Genomic DNA, 22,813 nt, shown 5'->3' with positions numbered 1-22,813 from the left:
ATATTGTAGATGTCCATGTTCCCACAAGCTACAGCATCGAATGGGCTTCCCGGCGGTCTCCTACCCCATGGGTCTGGTGGGTCAATGGTTGGCCTGCTCAACTCGTAATGAGACTCATAGTGTGACTTAAGTATAGACTACAAATGTATTGTGAAGGTAGGAGTATACAGGTAAGTATAGATTCACATTATTTAACTCTTCCCCACTTCCTCTCATACTCTAGATGTCCATGTTCCCAAAGTCTACAGCATCCAATGAGAAAAACGCACACTTAAAGAAAGAGGCTTCACTCTCATTCTTATGTCTTCATTGCCCCACACCCTAGGCAAGCAAGTAGCACTCAACTTCATTGAGTGGCTCACATGCCATTTTCCACTATCCACAACTTAGTCTGCCTCATCTACAGGCCGGATAGAACAAGTAGTTAAAAGACTTTCTCACCACCTCATCCTTTCAACATGCCCACACCACCTCCTTGGGCACCTTCAATCTTCAAGACATTTTTAGTGTGAAAAAAAAAGAAGAGGGACTCTTCAACAGCTGCAGCTCACTCAATGTGGTTCAGCATGTTAGTTAACAAACACGCTGCAAGGGCAAAATTCTGGAGCTCTTCTTCTTAACACCACAAAACATCCATTCCAAGTCAACTGTACAGTTGGACCTGATAGACCACCTAGCATTAACACTGGTCAGTGGACAACCAATTAACCAAGTTCAACCACCTTGACATGCAATGTCAATACCCTTCTATAAGACTTCAGCACATTTCTTGAAAACAAAGTGAACACTCAAGCTAGAACTAAAACACACAATTGCAAGATGAACCCTTCACCACCTTAGTGTTTCAAGGACCTCATCGATAACAAACTCTACATATGAAAACAGAAAAGAAAAAGGAAGAAAAGCGGAACCTCACAAACTGAAATCCTTCCATGCAACATGCAGACAAGTCATCACATCAGGAAAATCCCTTGTACTATACCAACACAAGCAATTAAGATGACAACAGGAGCAGAAAACGCTTTAAAACAAAGAATCATAACATCCAAACCCTTGTCTGACAATCCAGTCCCACTCTGCACAGAGAAGTGGAATGCTTTGAACTTCTTTTTCAGTGAAAAAATATAGCTCTGACAGCACATCAAAACATCAAGCCTGCTTCTCTTACAACACCCACTCCCCTCGCTGCTTTCCACAATGGTCATTCTTCAAGCCCTTTTCTTTTAAAGACCTCGCTAACATACTAAGCTCCCTCATACCCACCACCTATGAATTCAACGTCTTACCTTGGTTCTATTATTTGCATTTTTACATAGTGCAAACTCAGCCCAATAGCACTGAATTGCTTCACATGAGGAACAGATTACATTAGACAGGATCACATTCATTTTTATGCACAGGAGGATTAAGGGGGTTATTCTAACTTTGGAGGAGTGTTAATCCATCCCAAAAGTGACGGTAAAGTGACGGATATACCACCAGCCGTATTACGAGTTCCATAGGATATAATGGACTCGTAATACGGAGGTGGTAAATCCGTCACTTTTCCGTCACTTTTGGGACGGATTAACACCTCCTCCAAAGTTAGAATAACCCCCTAAGTGATTTGCCCAAAATCAAAGGATTTTGAGCCAAAGGTAGGACTCAAACCTTGTTCCCAATTTCCAAAGTCAGCAGCTCTGGCATCTTCTCCCCTTCATCAAAGTCCTCTTCAGAGAAGCTCCCACACGTCTACTCACCATTGTCAAATTTACTCTCAGGTGATCTGAGTTTAGAATAGTGGTTATTCGTTCGACTTTGAATTTGGGGTTGCACATATGTTTTAAATGAAGATATTCCAAATGTGTTTTTATTGCGCACTAGCTTACATTTGGAAGCAAAAAATGCAGATAAATTTACTAGACAATAAAATTGCTCTGTGCTTCTCCCAACAAAAACAGTACCCAACTTGCATGGGTGGCCTATAACCTGTGACAGGTAAGGTCCCAAAAGGCAACATAAGGACGTCACGATTTTTCTTGGACATGTAACCTTCATGATGATACGGTTAGCTGCAATAATTGGCTCCAGAGATGATAGGCACTCTAGGAAACTTATAAACTCCCTGACACTTCTGAAAACTAAACACCCGGGGGAGTTCATGGTAGGGTGACTTGTTAAATTACTATCAGTTTTTCTTACCCAGAATGCCTTGCTTACATCAAACATTGGCTAAAATCAGTTTTTCCTCATGTTTCTGACTACAGGTTATGAACCACTGCCCTATCCAATTCCTTTTTTGACTTTTTTCATGGTAGACTGGTGAACATCAAACATTGGCTAAAATCAGATTTCCCTCATGTTTCTGACCACAGGTTATGAACCACTGCCCTCTCCAATTCCTTTTTTGACTTTTTTCATGGTAGACTGGTGAAATTTCAGTCCCCATAATTTGGCAGATTGGTTTGTTTACAGTGTTTCACCCCATCTCAGGGAGTGTCAAAAATCCCACAGACCATTATGGGAATAAGTAAAAAACAGAATGGGCTACAGTACTTGTCCATCCTGGCACAAGATTCCAGCACCAAACCTTGACAGCTTTTGTCCCATATTAGGGAGGAAGATTGATGGATTCCCCAAACTCTCTTCCTGTACCATGTACAAAAATCCCACTGGACTCCAGATATTAGTGTACAAAAAGGAATGGTGTGGGTTGTTGGCCAGTCTTGACATTAGGGCTACCCTCGTACACCAGATTGACCTTCAGCTTCAACTTTTTAAAAGTGCTATTCCCCACATCCAACCACCTCTAGTCCTAGGTATTATTATCAGCTGCATATTCAGCCTTTTGCTCAGGGCATTGCCGCTCAGAGTGTCATCCACACTGCTTTACAGGAATCATGGCAACCAGATTTGTAACTGTCACTTGTGAGCTGCCAAGATGTGACCTCCATCACCAGAACAATCAATCCTATCCACATGTGGTCCAAACTTGTGACACTATATCTGATCTGAGTGTCAAACTATAGTGGGATTCACACATTTACTTTAGGATGTGAGGATCTTGGGATTCAAACATCTATTACATGATTCGAGGATCCTGGTATGAGAAGATTTACTGCAGTTTTCGAGGATACTGAAACCTATAAGAGCTATACCCAGGGTGCGGCCAGGTGCTTGGCTTTCCTCCAGGTTGTTGAGAGGAAGCCTTTGCTTGAGCTTTGTTCTTCATCCATGTTACTTTGCTTGGTCTCAGCTCTTCACCTTTGTTTCTAGCTCACCAATAAAGTTTATATTAAAACCAGACAATGACATTCTTTCTGTAACATCACCTCAAACACTTTCCTTACATCCTGGGAATTATTAAGTGTCTCCCAGTGTAGACTTCAGAGACCTCTGGTTAGTGATAGCTATAGTGAGCTGGACATTATTTGTTTGGATACTTGGAATCGTGTTGGGACACTGTGCTGTCCCCTGCACCTGCATGCTGAGGTTCTGTCATGCTCTCAAAGTTGTGCTGTAACAGCTCTACCTTGGGCCTGCAAAGTGGTATATGCAGATCCTGTGTGAACCTTTGTTTCTGACTGATGTCTCAAGTTTGTGGAGAATTAACAACTTTTATAGAAGATCGGAGCAAGACCAGCTTCATAATGATATTATTTGCTCTAACAAGTTAAAGGTACTGCGTCAGAGAAATGTTGAATGGTTACCACAGTGCATGAGTATATAAAGAAAGTATATTTTGTGTTTCATTTCCTGGATGGAATTCCACCAGAATATCAAAAACAAATTTTGTTGGGCCATAATATCCTGACAAAAACATTGAGGACCCAAAGATTCTTGTGAAAGTTAAGAATATATATATATGGCGCTCAGCACATCAACCATGAGGTGCTGGCAGCCATCTTGGCACCACATTGAAAAGTGAATGTTAAGTTTTGAGGGTCACAAAAAGGAGCACATATAAACAGTGATATCAGATTCTAGGTACAATGTAAATAATTTCATGATGGTACCATTCTATTTTCAGGAATAGTTGTGTACTCTAAGGTGATTTTACCATGCGAAAAAGCCTTCTGCCTTTCATGTGATTTTCCCATAGAGCTTATGGAAGGTGCTCCAGAAGCTAAAATGAGAGCATATTTTCTGTAAATTCACACCAATTTTCTCAGACATATGAGAATGAAGTCTGACAGTCTCAGTAAAACGTACTACAGGAGCAGCCTGTCAGTTGATTCCCCTGTGTTCTACTGCAGCATCCCAGAGTGTTCTAAAGAACAACTAGAGTGCTAACAGTCTTACTAATGATAAAATTGTGGTGGGATTGCGTAGCTTATATAATCAATATTAACATGAAATGTTTACGAACTAATGCATAATAATGTCGCATAGAAAATGTATTGATGTACTTTGCTAAAATGCGTGCTTGAAATGTGCCCACGGGGAGTGGCCGGGGACTAATGAAACTGACTAATAATGATAAAATGTTATGCTAAGAGATGAATTTGCACTAATATTAAAGGGTTATATGTTAAAGTGTTGCTAATAAATCATTAGGCCTTAGTTAGCATGAGTCAAGGCCTATCTGCCCGGTTTCATATTAAATGTGTTTTTCTAACGTGCAGTGTGCTGACTCCCTGAAGGACATGAACTCTTGTTTTTCCAAACTAGAAGATGAATGTAACTGTAGTAGATCCGTTCTCATGAAATTCAACTGGCTTAGTGAAACGTTCTTGCTGAATGCAACAGTGTAGACTACTTGCAGGTACAAGGTCGCCTGAACCGGTACAGACAATGGAACCACTGACTAAAGATGTAAAGAAGACCACAAGAGTATGAAATCATACCGGACATTCTACCCGCTGAAGACGTCAATCATAAGGACCAATAAACTCAGTGAGAACAGTTATAGGTTACAAATTTAATGAAGTAATTGAAACTCTATTGGAGGGAGATAGTGGGGTACTGACCCCAACCAATTAACTTTTAGGGGATTGTACAACAGAAAAGGGATAAAAACCCTTGACACAAGGAAGTAAATCAGAATAGGAGACTAGGAGATAAATGAGAGGGAAATGCTGATGCGATATGCTATGACCCAGACACTTTGTCACCCTGCTTAGAAACTTTGCTGTTTGGTTCTTAAAACAATCCTTGACTTATGACTTATAATTGCCCGTTTTACACTTTACCTCCTTATGAGGGAAGTGCTCCCTTTTTCCCGATTGCTGAATTCCTGATGGCGAACCAACTGATGTCCTGAGGACGAAGACCGAACCTGAGTGCTGACCCAATATGGAGGGTAACTATATGACAATGATATTGTAATTGTCTGTTTGCTTTTCCTTTCTAGGTACCAACTGCTTCTTTTTACAGGGACCCTAGTTAGATGTTTTTCCAAATTGGTGTTACGAAATTGTTTTGCATGAAGTCCAACATGCCAATGCTAATTCAAGGTTAGATGAGGGGTTCACTAAACTGACGCAAAAAGGCAAATGACTGAATCTATGCTTTGTTGAATACCGTGATGATGATACTCTGTTAAGGATAACCTATGTTGACGCCGTGCTATGTTCTAATATTCGTGATTCTTGCTTTGATAAAATCTTATCAGAGTTGCCATATTGTGACTATGCTAATGTGTTTCTTGGTTTTGAGACTAATAATAGTTGCTAGTAGAATTGAAATGAATAGGGAATAAACTTTAAATAATAGTACTAAACTGGTGTGGTTATTCATGACTGCAAGGTCATCGTGGTTTCTGAGTTTTATTAATGTCTTTGACTAATTTGAATTGTCGTATTACTGTGAACTTTGATGACGTTATTGACATATTGATTGACATGCTGATTAGTTATCTCGTCCTAAGGTGTCTTTAATCAGGGTCAAAAGATTCATTGGCCTAAAACGAGTCCCAAAGTGAGTAAATTAGTCATAAAGGGACGCGTTAACAGTTCTGGTAACAGAGCGACGGTTTAGGCCCTTTGGGGCCCTAGGACGAAGGATCATTTTTTAAAAGTGTTTTTCGAGATGATGCAAATTGGAGGTATGATGCGTTTCTAAATTCCCCATGACTTTCCCGGAATCTCGGAGCCTGCCTAAGTGAGTTGGGTATGTTCTCGGCTTTTTAGCATGTGTGGTGTAGAATTTGCGCTTGCTCAGCTTATGCACATTGCAGGTGATTTGTGAAGTTTTGTGTGGATTTAGGCCAGGAAATGTTGTTTTAGTGGGAGTGGACGTACTCCGCAGTATGAGAGTAGGGAAGTCTGCGAACTTCATGTGAGTGTGGCGCTTTGTGCTCAAAATTATCCACGTGGTTGTTGGTGATGTTCGGACCCGTCGTGGTCTAAGATTCCGGAGTATATTAACAAGTGTAGGAGACACTTGGGTTTATGTTGTAATTTGTGTGGTTTAATAGGTCAATCGGGCGTGGTTGACAAGTCGAGTTTGAGTCAAATTGTGTGATTGAAACTTTCGATGGAGATTTGGCCAGTTCTAAAGTGCACTAGAATGAACCATTGACAAGTCGAGAGTAGGATTTGCGGGTCGAATTCTGCTTGCGAGTGCGGGAGCTGAGAAGGAGAGAGTAGCGGCCGAGGCTTCAAGTGAAATCTCTGTAAAGTTCTGAAGCGATTGTGTTACCCTTCCTGTAGTAAACCGGCAAATTTGGGGTTTTTGTTATTAAAAGTGCTCGCAATATATTGCATTAGTTTTTGTATGAAGAGGATAAGCCGCAAAACTTTGTCAGCTGCAGTGTGTGCGAGTGTGACGTCAGTAGTGTGGCGCTGGGATAGGTCAGTTGCTGAGAGGGGTTGTGCACGGATTGGCAGCCGTCCGTGAGAGGCAATAGGTTGAGAAAGTTGGGTGAAGAGTGTTCTGGGAATTAAAGTCACTTCCTGATTAGATTCTGAACAAATTAAAAGACGCAAAAATGAAGTTTTTCAAAGCTCTAAAGAGTGCTTTGAGGGGAGACGTATATATTAAATCGAGTGTGGGAGACCCTACACCGCCTGAGGGTACTCCAGCTTATATTGTAATGGAAGAGAAGGGAGTCGCACCATGTCTTTGGATAAAACAGTGGTGCAAATTGACAGAGAAGGAGGGATGTTTAGCGTTCCCGGAATACGGAACGTTTGATACCAGAATTGTGAAGAACTTGAGAATGATGTTAAGTGTGCAAAAACCGCCTCCGGGACCAGCTCAGTATGAGGCATTAGCAATCTGGGATTTGATGGCCATACGACAGAGACAGCAGAAATTTGAGAGGAGAATGAAAAGAGCAGAAAAGACTTTAGCTGAGGCTAGATGGGATAATGAGAGCAGGATGAGGAGAAGGGGAGTAGTTGACGGACTTAAAGTGTTCCCGGCAATAACACAAGAAGACGAGACACAGGGAATGAAGGCTACTTGTAAGACAGACAAGGGCTCTAGTAAGCCAAAGGAGACTCAGAGATCTTGGGCAGACTCAGATGATTCAGACGATGAAGAGTTTCTTAATCAGTTGTTACATGATCGCCCGCCACCATATGCCATAAATGATAACGTACAGAGCACTAGTGTGAGTTCTGAAGACCCGGCACAAAATAAGGGTGTCTCAAACACAGTGCAGACAAGTGATACAATTTTGATACAGAATGGTGTCAGTGTACCCACTGCGCCAGACACACAGATACAGTTGTAGCCACCACAGATTCAAAGGATTTATCCTGATGTTCCAGTATTGGAAACAACTACAAGTCTGATGGTGCCTCCTGATCCGGTATACACGAGATCAAAGCTAGTGCAGATTGAGCCAACTCCGCAATTGCTGCCCCAGCTGCAGCAACAGCTGGTTCCGAGTTACACTTCAGTTGCAGGACCACAGTCAGTAGCTACAGCACCAATGATGAATCAAGCTATGGGAGCTAATGCTCCACAGGGTTCAGGACATGGACAGTCGCCAGCTGCTATATCATTGCCAATTACGGTTGGTCCACCAGTACCGCTGTATGCGCAAGGTAAGCCTGGCGTATGCGATCAGGGAGTAATGACCCAAGAGGCGATAAGAGGAGGGTTCACAGGAACTTCCCAAGGAATGACACAGGCAACAGAAGGATCTAGGTCTTTGTTTGACTTTAGTCCGATTGGGGTTCCTTTGGAGACAATGAGGCAAGAAGGGTTGGGAATGCGAACCCCACAGGTAATGAGTACAAATACAACACAGACACCAATGATGCAGTCTGGAAACATCTCGTTGCAGGGCTTAACAGCGCAACAATTGAACGAGTGGTTAGACAAACTCAACACTCCGCAGACTACTACAGTGACTGCAGAGAGATCAGAGAGGGATGAATACCTGAATTTTGTGAGACTGGGTGTAGAAGCTATGGAACTAGTGGAAGGAACAATGGGGGTGAACAGACTAAAGTCATACACGGAAGCAGAATTGAGGTATCTGTGCCCCAAAATAACTAAAGAAGTGAGCAAGGTGCATCAGAGGTCGGCAAACCTGGCGGATAAATATGGCATAGACAATGAGAGTACTAAACATTTGAAACGAAGTTACAGATTAGACTTTGAGACTAAAGACTTCGAGCACATGAGGTCTACCGGAATGAAGACACACCTTAAAGAAATATTGCAGAGTGCTCAAATTTGGAGAGCCTTAGAGAAGTGGGAAGGCAGGTGGGCAAAGAAGAGGGATAAAGAGAAAGGTGATGGTCCAGAACCAAAGCAGGCTAAAGCCGCACCGGCCACGGAGACAATAAAAATGTTACCAATGAGATAAACAGCCGGAGGGGTGCTAGTCCATGTGCGGTGGTCTAGGGGTGACATCCTGTCATTCAGAAATGACTATCCCAGGCTGAGGGAGAAGCCGATAGAGTGGTATCAGCAGACGGACAGATTTGTGAAGCTTGCGAAATGTCTCTGGGAGGACTTGAATACCCTGTTTGAGATTATAGTCCCACCTGATTTATGGCTTGAGTGCAAGAGGGGTATAGACTGGCCGACAGAGGAGCCAGCAAGGGATAAGTTTACTGGAGCACCGTCTGAAGAGGTGATGAAGTATTATCATAAAGTGATTGAGTTTTTGAAGCAGAAGGTGTCGCCGAAAGTGAGTGATTGGCAGAAAATCGATCGAACATCACAGGAAGCCAAAGAGTCGATTCATGCTTACTATGAGAGATTGTTGAAAGCATTCAAACATTACAGTGGCACTGAGGTCATTGAGCCAAAAGACATGAATCATCTTGTGTTCAGGTTTGTTGAAGGGTTGAGGCCAGAGATTAGCCAGATGATTAAGAATCATTTGATCTGTTGGCAAGCGAAGCCGATTGTTGAGGTGTTGCAGTATGCGAAATACTGTAGTGACGAGATCGAGTTGAAACAGAGAAAGTTGAAAGAGAAGGTGATGGTGATGCAGATTAAGGCAGCGCAAGCAGGGATGCAGGGAAATGGAATACAGCAAGTGTTACAGCAGCAACCGCAGGGGAATGGAATGTTTCAGGCACAACCAAGAGGTCGAGGACGAGGAGGTTTTGTGAACCGTGGTCCAGACTTGAATACTGTTGTGGTTCAAAATGATGTGCAGGGGATGAAAAAGATGTCACCATGTCACGCGTGCGAGGGCGTTGGGCATTGGAAGCGGGAACGCCCAATGGTGGTGCAGGATGGTGTTGTTCAACAAAGCAATGATGTCAGTACATTTCAAAATGTGAGGGGTCCAAAAATGAGAGGACAAAATCAGAACTTCCAGAATAACATGGTTCAGATGCAGGGGTTACAGCCCATGCAGCAGATACAAATGCCACGTGTTCAACCAGCACAAATGCAGCAGGCACAACAGCAGATTCCCATGGTACCTAGACAGCAAATGCAGATACCATTAGCTCCAATGGGACAGCAACAGGTGATGCTTCCTCAACAGGTCACAGGTCAAACAATGAGTCAAAATAACACAGTACAGCAGTTCCCATTGCGTGGTGAGGATGAAATAAACAATGAATGGTTGGATGATTGCTCAGACAGTGAGGAGTGCAGGCTTGCAGTGTCCCTAGAAGTAGATTAGAGCGGACCCTATGTAGAGGGAAAGGTGATGGGTCATAAGGTTTAATTTCTAGTTGATACAGGAGCTACACGCTCTACAGTCAGAAGTGCAGAGGTTCCGAAATTGCCACTTTCGGGGCGTACCATAAGGGTAGTAGGAGTAGCAAACCAGTTCCGGACAAATCCGATTACAGATCCAGTCCAAGTTGGGATTGCACAAATTTGTAGTCTGTGATTCTAGTCCAGTATCCTTACTGGGAAGAGACCTAGGGCCGTATTTATACTCTGGTTGCGCCGAATTTGCGTCGTTTTTTTCGACGCAAATTCGACGCTAAACTAACGCCAACTAACGCCATATTTATACTATGGCGTTAGACGCTTCGGGCGCCAAAGTGCCCGGAGTGGGCGTCATTTTTTAGCGTGAACCCCTTCCTTGCGTTAATGATATGCAAGGGAGGCGTTCCCGTCTTAAAAAATGACTCCCAGGCCTTTACGTGGTATTTATACTCCCGGGCAAAAATGACGCCCGGGAGTGGGCGTGGCCAAAAACGGCGCTTTTGCGCCGCTTTTTAACGCCTGGGTCAGGCATGGCGTTAAAGGACAAGTGGGCTCAAAATGAGCCCAGAGGTGCCCTCCCCTGCCCCCAGGAACCCCCCCTGCCACCCTTGCCCACCCCAGGAGGACACCCAAGGACGGAGGGACCCATCCCATGAACATTAAGGTAAGTCCAGGTAAGTTTTTTTTTTTTTTTTTTTTTTTGTGGCATAGGGGGGCCTGATTTGTGCCCCCCTACATGCCACTATGCCCAATGACCATGCCCAGGGGACAGATGTCCCCTGGGCATGGCCATTGGGCAAGGGGGCATGACTCCTATCTTTACAATGATAGGAGTCATGTTGATGGGGGATGGGCGTCGAAACAAAATGGCGCAAGTCGGGTTACGACGATTTTTTCGACGTAACCTGACTTGCCCCATTTTAAGACGCCCATACGCCATTTTCCCCCTACGCCGGCGCTGTCTGGTGTACGTGGTTTTTTTCCACGCACACCAGGCAGCGCCGGTCTGATTGCGCCGTCTAACGCCATTCCATAAATACGGCGCCCGCATGGCGCTTCAGAATGGCGTTAGACGGCGCAAAATTTTTGACGCTAAACTGCGTTAGCGCAGTTTAGCGTCAAAAAGTATAAATATGGGCCCTACTGTGCAAACGAGGTGTTTAATTACCTGTTCCAATGAAGGGATTGAGGTGCAGACGAACAGTGATGACAAAGGGGACGATGGCCAGTTCTCAGAGTTAGAGGCTGAGACCGCAAATGAGGAATACCCTTTGATAACCCTATTCCCAATGCTTACAGTGAATGACTTACCAGCCGAGTTGCAGGGAACAGTGACAGAGAAGGTGTGGGATCTGACAGGAAAACAAGTGGGACTGATAAAAGGAGTAGGACCGGTTAAAGTACATGTAAAGCCGAATGCAGTGTGTCCTCAGGTAGCACAATACCACATGGCACAAGATGTCCTCATCCAAGTAGCGCAAATAATTGCGGACTTTGTGAAGCAAGGGGTTCTGAAAGAAGTGCTGAGTAGCCCATGTAATTCACCAGTAATGGGTTTGAAAAAGCCTTGTGGGAAAGTTTGAATTGTTCAAGACTTGAGAAAAATAAACAAGATTGTGGTAAAATGTTGCCCCACAGTGCCAAATCCAGCTGTAATCATGTTTCATGTTCCGTGTGATGCAGAGTGGTTCACAGTTGTGGACTTGTCTCAAGCATTCTTTTTGGTGCCCCTTCATGAGGAAAGCCAATTTCTTTTCAGTTTCAAATTCCTGGATAAGGTGTACAGTTGGTGCAGAATTCCTCAAGGGTTTTCTGAGTCGCCTTCCATCTTCAATCAGATATTGAAGAAAGATTTGGAGTCATTAGAACTGCCTTTCAGTTCAACTCTAGTGCAATACATTGATGATTTGTTAATTGCGTCCAGGACAAAAGCTGACTGCAGGTACGACACAATTGCCTTACTGAACCATTTGGGAAAGAACAGACATAAAGGGGGTTATTCTAACTTTGGAGGAGTGTTAATCCGTCCCAAAAGTGATGGTAAAGTGACGGATATACCACCAGCCGTATTACGAGTTCCATAGGATATAATGGACTCGTAATACGGCTGGTGGTAAATCCGTCCCTTTTCCGTCACTTTTGGGACGGATTAACACCTCCTCCAAAGTTAGAATAACCCCCAAAGTGTCCCCAAAGAAGCTGCAATACTGTCAGAGAGAGGTGAAGTACTTAGGTCACCTGATTTAGAAAGGGTCAAGAAAAATATCCAAGGAAAGGGTGACAGCCATACTGCAGATGAATCCCCCGACAACTAAGAGAGACGTTAGGATGTTTTTGGGAATGGTGGGCTACTGTCGTCAGTGGATTCCCAACTTCTCGATCATCTCTAAGCCCTTGATAAGACTTACAGTCAAAGAAGTTCAGGATGGCCTGGGTGCTATAACCATGTCTGAGAAAGAAATGAAGGCATTCATGGAGTTGAGGGAAAGCATGTGCAGGGCACCAGCTTTAGGTATGCCTGATTACACAAAGCCTTTTGTACTGTTTTGTCATGAACGTGATGCTTGTTCTTTGTCTGTCTTGACACAGGTCCATGGAGGTGCAAACCGCTCAGTAGCATATTTTTCAGCTACTCTGGACCCAGTCGCAGCAGCCTTACCGGGTTGTTTGCGTGCGGTTGCAGCAGTTGGTCAAAGCCTCACACAGTGTGAAGGAATAGGGATGGGACATCCTTTAACAGTAATGGTTCCACATTCAGTTGAAATTCTGTTAACCCGAACCAAGACGCAGCACATTACGAATGCACGCCTTACTAAATATGAGACAATTATATTGGGGTCTCCAAATGTATCCCTTAAGAGATGTACTGTATTGAACCCGGAAACTTTACTTCCCATTGAAAATGAAGACATTGATGATACAGAGGAAGTAGAACATGATTGTCTTGAGGTAACAGATCTGTGCACCAAACCAAGACCCGATATTAAAGATACCTAACTTGAAGAAAATGATTACATTATCTTTGTTGATGGTTCATGCTTGAGAGACTCAGTAGGAGTACTGAGAGCTGGATATGCCGTGTGTACAATCACCGGTATTTTAGAAGCTTCCTTGCTCGAGAGAGTGTACTCAGCTCAAATGGCAGAATTAATTGCTCTTACTAGAGCATGCCACACAGCCGAAAACCTGAAAATTACTATATATACTGACAGCAGATATGGATTCAGAATTGTACATGATTTTGGCCAGTTATGGTCACAGAGGGGTTTCATGACCTCTTCTGGTTCTCCCGTGAAAAATGGCGAAAAGATTAAGGATTTGTTGCACGCGATTCAGTTACCTCTTGAAATTGCCATGGTGAAATGCAATGCTCATGTTAAGTCACAAGACTGTGTGTCAATGGGAAACGGCTTTGCAGATCAAGTCGCAAGGTTTTGTGCATTGAACTATATATCATTTTGAGATCAGTGGGAATTGTTACCTGAAACTGAAAATGAAACATACTTGAACTTTGCATTAAGGGTGGTTGACACATTAGATGAGCTCAAATCCTAACAGGGACGTGCTAGCAAAGAGGAGAAGCATTCCTGGCAGAGAATGCAGTGTGTACAGAGATGTGATGACTTATGGGTTTCATAGGAGGGAAAAATGGTTTTGCCAAACAGTCTTTTGTCGCAATTCGTGAGGTTTTACCATGGTGAAGCACATGTTGGGAGAGACGCAATGATCAGGTTGTTCAAAATTGATTGGTTCAATCCAAAATTCAGACAAGCTGTAGAGGTTATGTGTCACAGGTGCATCATCTGTCAGGAGATGAACGCAGGGAAAGGGACTGTGGTGAATATGAGCCACGTTGGGAGAGCTGGAGGTCCGTTTTGCAGGATGCAGATGGATTTTATTGAGATGCCTGTGTGTGGAGGCTTGAGATATGTGTTGGTGATTGTGTGCTTTTTCAGCCACTGGATTGAAGCTTACCCTACATGTAGGAATGATAGTCTCACGGTAGCAAAGCTGCTGCTTAGGGAGTTGATACCACGTTTCGGATTCCCGATCTCTTTAGAATCAGATAGGGGCAGACACCTCGACAATGAGGTGATTAAGCTCTTGTGTGCCGCATTAAACATTGAGCAAAAGCTGCATTGTAGTTATCGCCCTGAAGCATCAGGATTAGTGGAGCAGATGAATGGTACCTTGAAGTCGAGAATGGCAAAAATGTGCGCAGCTACCAATTTGAAGTGGCCAGATGCATTGCCCTCAGTACTGATGTCAATGAGAAACACACCTGACAAGAAAACAGGACTATCTCCTCATGAAATTCTAATGGGCCGAGCTATGAGATTGCCCGCAGTACCTGCAAATGCTCTTGTGAATATCACGGATGATATGGTGTTGGACTACTGCAAGGGTCTGGCTGACGTGGTCCGCTCTTTCTCTCACCAGGTGGAGGCTACCACATTGCCACCGATAAGTGATCCAGGTCACACCCTGAAAGCTGGTGACTGGGTGGTTGTCAAGAAACATGTGAGGAAATCGTGTCTGGAGCCACGTTGGAAGGGGCCATATCAAGTGATACTGACAACCACTACTGCTGTGAAATGTGCAGGTCTTCCAAATTGGATACATGCCAGTCACACAAAGAAGGTGACGTGTCCGACTGATGAGGAACTTGAAGTGTCCAAAACAACAGCTGCAGAGAAGGAAGTCTCAGGGCTGGAGAGTATTCAAAGGGGAACTGAGACTGAAGGAGAGCCCGCTGAGGACGGCTTAGTCACTCAAAACGAGATCCAGAGGAGTGACAGTGAGCCTATCTCAGCTGGGGCATCAGGACAACCGACGCAAAGAGAGGTTCTCCCATAAGCAGATGAATACGGGTTTGAAATTGAGTCCATAACTGACCCTGAAGGCGAAGGGAGTGAGGCAGAAGGAAGTCGAGGTGTTCTGACTCCTCCTGAGCCGCTTGCAGAGCCATCAAGAGAAAATACCATCGCACAAGAGGAGGGCGCTGTTCAACATCCTGAAAGACCAGACAGAAAGAAAACACTTAAAGGAGTTAATTGGCCAGAACCACAAGCTGCAGGAGAGAAAGTGATCCCTAATGAAACAATAGAGGAAAAAGTTGATACAACCAGGAAAGAAGATCTTAGTGAAGGAGAGTTGCAGGGTGAACGCAAATTGAAAAGAAAGAGAGTTGCAAACAGAAGGTACGCAGGTCCTGAATGGGCGTATGCAACATCAGCTGAATGGCAACAAGAATTCTTGGCATTCTGTTTTGATCAAGAGGTTCCAGGTCAATACTACGGCACCTGAACTCAACTTTAGAAAGAGACTGTGTTAAATTGAAATTAAAATTGAAAGCTGAAAAGCTGAGAAAAGAGACTGATAAATTACCGGATGTGATACTGATAACCTGAATTGACTCTGAACAACTGATTATGACAAACTGCTAACCTGATTTGACAACGGGGTCCTGGAGTGAGTGAAACACTGTAAATACTCGCAGAGAAAGAGAGAGACTTTGCACAGATCTTTTTTAAAAAAAAGAGCTTTATGTCGTCCTCAAGTTGATTGTTTGCTTTGTATTATTCTGCTACCTGATTCTTTACAGATCATGAGTTACAATAGAGATAATAGTAATAAGGGTAGGATGTGTGGTTGGTAGAGTGCTATTCTGGGTATTGTGTGTGTGTAATAATAATTATAGGTGTGATTGTGGGAATGCCATTGGTGGATAAGAAAGTGACTAACAATACTTCAAATCCTGAGACTGCTACACTAACACCATGGGAGAAGTTTGAGCAGGATGCAAAATACTTGCATGAGGGAACTAATCCAAAAGGGGAACTATCTACTAATATCTTCTATCGCTTGCTGAATGAGTATGTTGACATAATGGATGCGAAGAATTGTTATGTGTGCACGAAGACTCCTTCTTCAGTACAAGAAGGGGTTACTTATCATAGTCTGCCATTAACCTATGGGATAAGCTGTAGTTTGCTGTTAACAAGATTCTATGATCAAGAACATGTTCAATACTTCTATTCCAACTTAGATGTAGTGTTTTCCTTTGTGCCCGTGATTGAGTTTCTAAATAAATTAGCTAACGAACACAGCATCAAATTAGTTAGGGGTTTCTTTGAGCCGACACTGACATTTGGAACAGCTTATATGCACCGCAATAATCTAACCTGCCTACTAACACCTGTAGAAAATAGCTTTTTAGACCATACTGATGATAGACAGAAAGCATTAAAGGAAAGGCTAGAAAAGGGATTAGAAAAACGCACGCTTGCAAATGAATATGCTTACACTGCTATAAGGACACAGGGCAAGTTAGCTATAGATGCATTACACATAGGAAAGCTTTGTATATATAGGCCAAAATCTGAACATGACACTTTATTTGTGGGAACAAGTGAGTGCAGGCATGTGTTTTTGTTTTAGAGTAAATGGACATTCATGTTAAATGGACAGGATCCAGCGATCCCTGGGATCTGTTATATATGTGGGCTTAATGCTTATTACCGTCTTCCAAAGGGATGGTATGGGACACGTTATTTGGGAATAGTTTTCCCAAAGATTTACCAGATTGATGACTTAAAGCAAATTCCTAAAATGTCTGAATTACAACATATTAGACAAAAGCGAGAGACAGCGGCTACTGTCGTTGGTGACATATTTGGAGCCATAATTTCTTCAGTAGGGGTTATCTTAAACTCCATAAAGATTCAAAAGTTGTCTACTATTGTGGATAACATGCTGACAAACTTCACAGGGGCTATACTCCTGATGGATACTGAACTTGCTGTGGAAAGAGCTATGACTCATCAAAACCGGCTTGCTTTAGACATTCTTTTAGCGAAGAGTGGCAGAGTCTGTAAAATGCTTAATGAGCGCCATTGTTGTGTGTTCATTCCTAATAACAGTAGAAAGATTAGAGGTATGCTTACTAACCTAACAAAAGATAGTGCAGATTTGAAGGAGTTGAAGGAACCTGGAGTTTGGGAAAAGGATGGGAAAGGAATTACCAAAGTAGGGAATTGGTTTAGTAATATTTGGAACGGGGTTCTTGCAAAAATATTAGGGGGTCTGTTGATTGTCCTAATTTGTCTATTGGGACTATTGTTATCATGCAAAATTCATAAAAGAATTCAAAGAGATTTGGCAAAACGTAATAAAAGAAAAGAAGAAAAAGAAAAAGAGGAAATGTTCAAAGAAATTTGTGCGAGATCCCATAGAAAGGAAGAAATTGAGATGGTCAATTTTAAGAAAATGAGAGGTTCTGAAGGTAAAGGTTTTGTGTGATGACAAGTGTCATCAGAGGAGGGACTGGGAGAGCGTAGCTTATTTAATCAATATTAACATGAAGGCCCATATTTATACTTTTTGACGCTAAACTGCGCTAACGCAGTTTAGCGTCAAAAAGTTTTGCGCCGGCTAACGCCATTCTGAAGCGCCATGCGGGCGCCGTATTTATTGAATGGCGTTAGCCGGCGCAAGCAGACCGGCGCTGCCTGGTGTGCGCGAGAAAAACCACGTACACCAGGCAGCGCCGGCGTAGGGGGAAAATGGCGCATGGGCGTCTTAAAATGGGGCAAGTCAGGTTACGTCGAAAAAATCGTCGTAACCCGACTTGCGCCATTTATTTTCGATGCCCATCCCCCATCAACATGACTCCTATCATTGTAAAGATAGGAGTCATGCCCCCTTGCCCAATGGCCATGCCCAGGGGACTTCTGTCCCCTGGGCATGGTCATTGGGCATAGTGGCATGTAGGGGGGCACAAATCAGGCCCCCCTATGCCAAAAAAAATTATTTAAAAAAAATAAAAAAATACTTACCTGAATGTCCCTGGGGTGGGTCCCTCCAGCCTTGGGTGTCCTCCTGGGGTGGGCAAGGGTGGCAGGGGGGGTCCCTGGGGGCAGGGGAGGGCACTCTGGGCTCATTTTGAGCCCACTTGTCCCTTAACGCCATGCCTGACCCAGGCGTTAAAAAGCGGCGCAAATGCGCCGTTTTTAGCCACGCCCACTCCCGGGCGTCTCTTTTGCCCGGGAGTATAAATACCACGTAAAGGCCTGGGAGTCATTTTTTAGACGGGAACGCCTCCCTTGCATATCATTAACGCAAGGAAGGGGTTCACGCTAAAAAATGACGCACATTCCGGGAACTTTGGCGCTATTCGCCTCTAACGCCATAGTATAAATATGGCGTTAGTTGGCGTTAGTTTAGCGTCGAATTTGCGTCGAAAAAAACGACGCAAATTCGGCGCAAACGGAGTATAAATACGGCCCGAAATGTTTATGAACTAACACATAATAATGTCGCATAGAAAATGTATTGATGTATTTTGCTAAAACGCGTGCTGGAAATGTGCTCACGGGGAGTGCCGCCAATATATACGGGGACTAATGAAACTGACTAATAATGATAAAATGTTATGCTAAGAGATGATTTTGCACTAATATGAAATGGTTATATGTTAAAGTTTTGCTAATAAATCATTAGGCCTTAGTTAGCATGAGTCGAGGCCTAGCTGCCCGGTTTCATATTAAATGTGTTTTTCTAACATGCAGTGTGCTGACTTGCTGAAGGACATGCACTCTTGTTTTTCCAAACTAGAAGATGAATGTAACTGTAGTAGATCCGTTCTCATGAAATTCAACTGGCTTAGTGAAACATTCTTGCTGAATGCAACAGTGTAGACTGCTTGCAGGTACAGGGTCGTCTGAACCGGTACAGACAATGGAACCACTGACTAAAGATGCAAAGAAGAGTATGAAATCATACCGGACATTCTACCCGCTGAAGACGTCAATCATAAGGACCAATAAACTATGTGAGAACAGTTATGGGGTGACAAATTTAATGAAGTCATTGAAACTCTATTGGAGGGAGATAGTGGGGTACTGATCCCAACCAATTAACTTTTAGGGGATTGTGCAACAGAAAAAGGATTAAAACCCTTGACACAAGGAAGTAAATCAGACTAGGAGACTAGGAGATAGATGAGAGGGAAATGCTGATGCGATTTGCTATGACCCAGACACTTTGGGGGTCATTCTGACCTCGGCGGTAAAAGGAGCTTACCGCCGGTCAGAAGACCGCCATAACACCGCCGCGGAAAGCCGCCACGGTCATTCTGACCCACAACGGCCAAACCTCCAAAAATCCAACCTCCACTGCAGGCCGCCACATCAGCGGGCAGCGATAAACTGGAGATGACCAAACTTCCACCGTCACGCCAACAGAAATACGCCCATGCCATTTCGACCCACGAATCAAGGCGGCGGGCTTTCCAACGCGGTATTCCATTGGCGGTACACACCGCCGCGGTCAAAATACACACACAGCACCAAAACACAGGCACATTGGACAATTACAAATACACACACCTGATACACATACACAACCCACTCCCACACAATCAATCAACTATAAAACACACCCCCACATCACCCACAAACCCCTACGACCACAATTACTGAGAGAAGGAGAGAGAGACACAGCAGACAATCCATAGCAATACACACTGAGGCACACTACACCATCACACACACCACATAGTAGCACAAAGCACCACACACCAACATACTCATCATCACATACACCACCCCACACCTCACCCACACCACCCCATGGCACCCCAAAGGCACCCACGCTTTTCGGACCAAGAACTCCGGGTCATGGTGGAGGAAATCCTAAAAGTGGAACCCCAGATCTTCGGCTCACAGGTGCAGCACACCAGTATAGCTAGGAAGGCGGAGCTATGGCAGCGGATCGTGGACAGGGTCAACTCGGTGGGACAGCATCCCAGGAATAGGGAGGACATCCGCAAACGATGGAACGACCTACGGGGGAAGGTCCGATCGATGGTCTCCAGGCACAACATCGCGGTCCAGAAGACTGGCAGCGGACCCCCACCCACCCCTCCCGAATTTACATCATGGGAGCAAGAGGTCTTCAACATCCTGCATCCTCAGGGCCTCGCAGGAGTAGCCGGAGGAATGGACTCTGGTAAGTCCAATCTCAACTACTATATCCCCCCCACCCCACCAGCATGCCAACCCACACCCCCACCCTCACCCCCAACCCCCCAGCACACATCCTCCCTGACAATGTCTCACCAGCACAACCCACCCATCCCAACACCAACTCCTGCATGCCAACACAATCCATGGACACCCATCACCCAAGCATGACCACTGCACTTACCCCCCCCCCCCCACTAACTACCCTCACAACACCTCCCTCAAGGGAATGCCTGCACTGGGGGACGAGGGCACCCATAACATGCACGCCATTGCACACACAGAAACAATAACCAAACTCTCTTACCCCATGCAGGAACCGAACGCCAACACACCAGCCAGGAGGGTCCAGAAATGTCCATCCCCCCCCCCGGAACAGGCCCACAGTGAGGACAGCAGCTCTGTCGACACTGAACCTGATGACCAGCCCGGACCATCGGGGACCTCTGGGCAGTCGGTTCCCCTCAGGCAGCCACAGGCCACACCAGACCCAACCCCCTCTGCCAACACCAGCACAGCTCCCACCCAGCGGGCCCATGCCTCTGTCTCTAGGACACGTCAATCAGCGGTGTGTCTGCCACTACAGGGCACCCAGGCTAACCCAACACCCCAACAACAACAGGGACCTGGGGGCAGTGGGAGCGGGCACACCGTCCAGGAGACAGAGGCCGTGGGAAACCGGGCAGCTCGGAGGGCTGCTGTGCGACAGGGGGGGGAGGAGAGGCCCAGGGAACCCACTCTCCAAGAGGCCCTCACCACCATCATGGGGGCCTACCACCACTCCCAAGAGACGATGGCGACGGTACTGGCCAGGTTCACGGAGATCCAGGCACAGCAGGAGGAACGCAACATGGGGTTCAGGGAGGAGCTGAGAATCATCGGGACCGCAATGGGGACCATCGTCCTGGCCCTCAACAGGATAGAAGACGCGTTGCGGGACCATGTGGCACCACACAGGGCCCCTGTCACTAGCCCGGACCAGGAACAGCCTACCACCTCCGCCGGCGCTAGTGGACAGGAGGCCCCAACACCACGACAGGCCACCAGAACCCCACCTCCTGCTGAAGAACAACCACCCCGTAAGAGGAGCCTGAGATCCAAAAAAAAGACAGAGTAGGATGTCAAGACCCCCGCCAGCAGGACATACCCCCTGAACTCTTCCCACTGTCCCACATTGCCACCCTGTCCAACCATGAACTGCCTCTGCTCCATCCTTCCACAGGCAAAAGGACAATGCACCTGTGAGACTGAGAACTGGACTCTGCCATGGACATTACTCCACCCCCACCCATCACCCTTATAATCACATGTACCAATATCTAGCACTGTAAATAAATCACATATTGCACACAAATCAGTTTGGAGTCATGCTGTATTATTAGCAAATGTATTACATATTACTGTTCAATATCTGTTCTGTCAATTAGTGATGACAACATACCAATGTCAATACGCTGTAGTTCATGGGCAAACCAAGCAGAAGTCAGGCACTGAGTCATACAGCACTGAGAAGGGAAGGGAAAAACAAAAATTACCCAAAAAGATCTGGTGGGAACTACAGAAAGTACAGATGCAGGAGGCTATAAGCAATTGTGAAATGGCGTGGGTGACTCTTACCTGGGTGTTACTGGAAATACTGTTGTATCACTCTGTCCCTATTGTCTGTGTCGTCCTCTGAGTCTTCCTCCTCTTCACTCTCCACAGGCTCCACTGCTTCTACAACACCACCATCTGGACCATCCTCCTGCAGGAAAGGCACCTGGCGTCGCAAAGCCAGGTTGTGAAGCATACAGCACGCCACGATGATATGGCACACCTTCTTTGGTGAGTACATTAGGGATCCACCGGTCATATGCAGGCACCTAAACCTGGCCTTCAGGAGGCCAAAGGTTCGCTCAATCACCCTCCTAGTACGCCCATGGGCCTCATTGTAGCGTTCCTCTGCCCTTGTCCGGGGATTCCTCACTGGGGTCAGTAGCCACGGCAGGTTGGGGTAACCAGAGTCACCTATTAGCCACACACGTTGTCTCTGTAGCTGCTCCATCACATAGGGGATGCTGCTATTTCGCATCACATACGCGTCATGCACTGACCCTGGGAACTTGGCATTTACATGGGAGATGTACTGGTCAGCCAAACAGACCACCTGGACATTCATCGAATGATAACTTTTTCTGTTTCGGTACACCTGCTCATCGTCTTTTGGGGGTACCAAAGCCACATGGGTCCCATCAATGGCACCAATGATGTTGGGGATATGTCCAAAGGCATAGAAATCACCCTTCACTGTAGGCAAGTCACCCTCCTCTGGGAAAATGATGTAGCTCCGCATGAGTTTCATCAGGGCAGACAACACTCTGCTCAAAATCTTAGAAAACATAGGCTGAGACATTCCAGATGACATGGCCACTGTGGTCTGGAATGACCCACTTGCCAAAAAATGGAGGACTGACAAAACCTGCACCAGAGGGGAAATCCCTGTGGGTTGGCGGATGGGGGACATCAGGTCTGGCTCCAGCTGGGCACACAGTTCATGGATAGTGGCACGGTCAAGTCTGTATCGAAGTATTATATGCCGTTCTTCCATTGTCGACAGGTCCACCAGCGGTTGGTACACGCGAGGATTCCTCCTTCTCATCGCAAGTCCCAGCGGACGGTGCCTAGGAAGGACAACATGGAGCACAGAGTCAGCCAAACCACAGGTACGTACAGACAGCTTGCACAGT

The sequence above is a fragment of the Pleurodeles waltl genome, chromosome 2_1, assembly GCF_031143425.1.
Source record: "Pleurodeles waltl isolate 20211129_DDA chromosome 2_1, aPleWal1.hap1.20221129, whole genome shotgun sequence".
Classification (NCBI taxonomy): Eukaryota; Metazoa; Chordata; class Amphibia; order Caudata; family Salamandridae; genus Pleurodeles; species Pleurodeles waltl.
This window is presented reverse-complemented; position numbering follows the sequence as displayed.